This window comes from Marmota marmota, unplaced genomic scaffold (assembly GCF_001458135.2).
Source record: "Marmota marmota marmota unplaced genomic scaffold, marMar, whole genome shotgun sequence".
Lineage (NCBI taxonomy): Eukaryota > Metazoa > Chordata > Mammalia > Rodentia > Sciuridae > Marmota > Marmota marmota.
In genome coordinates, this window is record NW_025999926.1 from 2,160,665 (window position 1) to 2,163,507 (window position 2,843).

The 2,843-nt window shown below is 56.0% G+C and overlaps 1 long non-coding RNA gene across 1 annotated transcript in view; it reads right to left on the minus strand.

Moving 5' to 3' along the window:
* Window positions 1-14: 14 nt before the first annotated feature.
* Window positions 15-2,843, minus strand: part of LOC107157606 — a 5,582-nt gene continuing 2,753 nt past the window's right edge. The window contains exon 5 of the long non-coding RNA XR_001505511.2: window positions 15-2,673. This is a non-coding gene — a long non-coding RNA (uncharacterized LOC107157606). The remainder of the gene's footprint in view (window positions 2,674-2,843) is intronic.

Genomic DNA, 2,843 nt, shown 5'->3' on the forward strand with positions numbered 1-2,843 from the left:
TGGGGGGGGGGGGATCTCCAAAGCCAAGTCATATTTCCTTCTTATTCTAGTTCAGAGAAAGGAGGCCTCCTCACCCTCGGTCACCCAGAGTGAGCTCAGGCCCCGGCTGGGAGGCAGGAGGACACCATTCTGCAGGGGTGGCCCTTCCCCAGCTGGCCACAGCAGCGTCAGGAGCCATGGAAACCCACAGGGCGTGTCCATCTTCTGACCTAGAGCGGGGCCTCCGCCTTCCCTTTGAAGTTCCACAGTCACACAGGGGGGTGCCCTGCTCACTTGGGTCTGACCCTGGTCCAACCCCACCGAGTGTCCCAGTTTCACATCCTGTCCCCAAAGCACCCAGTAAATGTACCTGTTGCCCTGTGTCAGGTTTTAACACTGAGATCATAGAACCTGGAGCCTCGGGGCATTATGCACCTGCAAATTTGAAAGTTTTTTAGGAATTTAATGTGGGCATGAGTTGGCCTGGGGAAGGGGGCCTCTTTTGAAAGAGTGTGTTAAGGCTGCAGTGCCTGCCCCCCCACCCCCAACTGACAGGCAAAAATGACAGATTCTGTTGTTTTATTGGTTTATCTAGACCTTTCAGCTCATTCTCCCACGGTGCGTGAGCACCTCTTGAAAATAAACGTGTGAGTCCACCCCAATCTTTCTCTTCTTTCCCCCATCTCCAGGAAGCGACGTTGCTGAGCTCGCTGGAGACCCCCAAGGACGAGTGTGAAAGGACTCTTTGGACCTCCATCTGAACACATCTCAAATTTTTCAACCCCCTGAGCATTTTAGGCTTCTCCTCAAAACTCTGAATTAACAGAAGGCATTATCAGAGAGTGGGGTTTGAGCTATTTCGGAAGCCCTATGCACAGAGAGGTGCCCTCCCGGGGTGCTCCCCGCCTGCCTGCACCTGCAGCAGACTCCCATGGAAAGTGGGTGCCCACTGCAGGGAGAGGCAGAAGTTCCTGGGGACACCCAGGAACTGGGCCTGTCGATATGCATGAACGTGGGGAACCCTTTTGTTTTTTCATATCCAGTTCCTGCAGGGAGCAGGGCCCAGGGCCATGAATCTCAGTGATGGAAATTACTGAGCGTGTGAATCAGGGGTCTCCAGAAAAGCAGAACCCAGAGGATGTGTATCTAAAGAAAGAGGAGTTGGCTCCTGTGTGCATGCTGGAGACCCAGGAGAGCTGATGGTGCGGTTCCAGTCAGAGACCTGGGAAGAGACGATATTTCAGTTCAAGTCCAAGGGCAGAAAAGACTGATGTCCCGGCCCAGGTGGCCAAGCAGAAGAGGTTCCCTCTTCCTCCAACACTGTTTTAGCAATACTGGCGACTGATTAGGCAAGGCCCACCTACACTGGGGAGGATCGCATGCTTTTCTCAGTCTACAGACACAAATGTTAATCTCACCCAGAAACACCCACAGATGCACCCAGAATAATGTTTGACCAAATATCTGGGCACCTGGTAACCCAGCCAAGTTGACACCATCCTGCTGAGTATGTGAGAGGCCATAGCATGCCCCAAATGCCATGCCCTGGGCAGGGCCATGTGGACCAGTGGCCATCTGAAGAAAAAAAGCAGGACGTACTCTGTCTGTGCTGGAAACCCTGATAAAGGAGCAGCTTCATCCACCAAAAGCCCTTGGCCCCATGCAGTACCAGGAAGCTGCAGGTCCTCCACCAGGGCCGTCTCACCAGGCCCAGCTGCATTGTGACGAATTCAGCTTCCTGCTCACTAGGGACAGGCCAGGAGCATGTTCTACCCAGGTGCAGCCCTGAGCCACGTTTCCACCCAACATGACTGCAGCTCAAGCCGGCATCCGGCTCCCCAGGGCTCAGTCGGACCGGGAGGTCAGGGGGCAGCTCTACCAGATCCCTGATCATGTGCTGGCCAGAGGCCAGAGTGGCCACTGCTCCACCCTCAGCAGCTGCTTTCCGGAATGTGCTGGCCTTTATGGAATGCCAAGCATCCATGGCCTGACTGGGCTCGGGGAAGTCTCTGCCAAGCTACATAAATGCATCCCAGCCTTCCAGGGGCTAGAAGGCTTGAGTCCCAAAGCCCTTCCCTTCCCCCTACTCCTTTTCCCACACTAATTTCCTGGGACCCTTCTCTGCCTCCCATCTGGAGAACTGAGCTCAACACCCAGGTGGCTAGAGGCTTCAACCTCCACCCAGCGAGGGCGTTTACCCTGCAGAGGAGACTTTGATAATATAATAGATCCCATGAGTCATGAGGTTTCATCTCCAATGGGGATTGACAGGCTGAAAGAGGCAGGTAGGGGCGTTCCCTTGGGGCTCCTTGTGTGCAGAGGGGGTCTCCTGTGGACCCAGATGGGAGGGCAGAACAACATGCAGACAAAACTGGCTTCAGACCCTGGACCAGCCTGCGGTGCAGACCCTGAGGACTACAGACCCAGCTTAGGACCTGTGCACAGCCAGCCCCCTGCCAAGTGAGGAGCTCCCCGCTGAGGAGCTGGAGTCGTGGGTTGGGCTCCACGGGAGACCCGGGTGCAGCTCAGGCGGTGGAGGCTGCAGTCCTCTAGTGCTGACTCAGCCTCCGCTCCTCCTGCAAGCCCGCCTCCCTGAGCAGGGGAGCCGTTCCAGAATGCACATTCTGTTTCCATCTGTGCTGTCCTGAGGGTTTTGCAACGGCTTTCCCAGTGGGTGGGTGTTTCTCCTCGGCACTAGAGACAAAAAAGCAAGATGTCACAGCACATCAGAGCGGAAAGGAGCCCAGGGCTCCCCACCTGCCTAGGACTCAGGCTGGCAGACTCCCAGCCCCCTCCCCCACGCCATGTCCCAACCCCCTTTCTACCTCCTCCACCCCAGTCATCTCCCTTTTCCCCTCCATCCA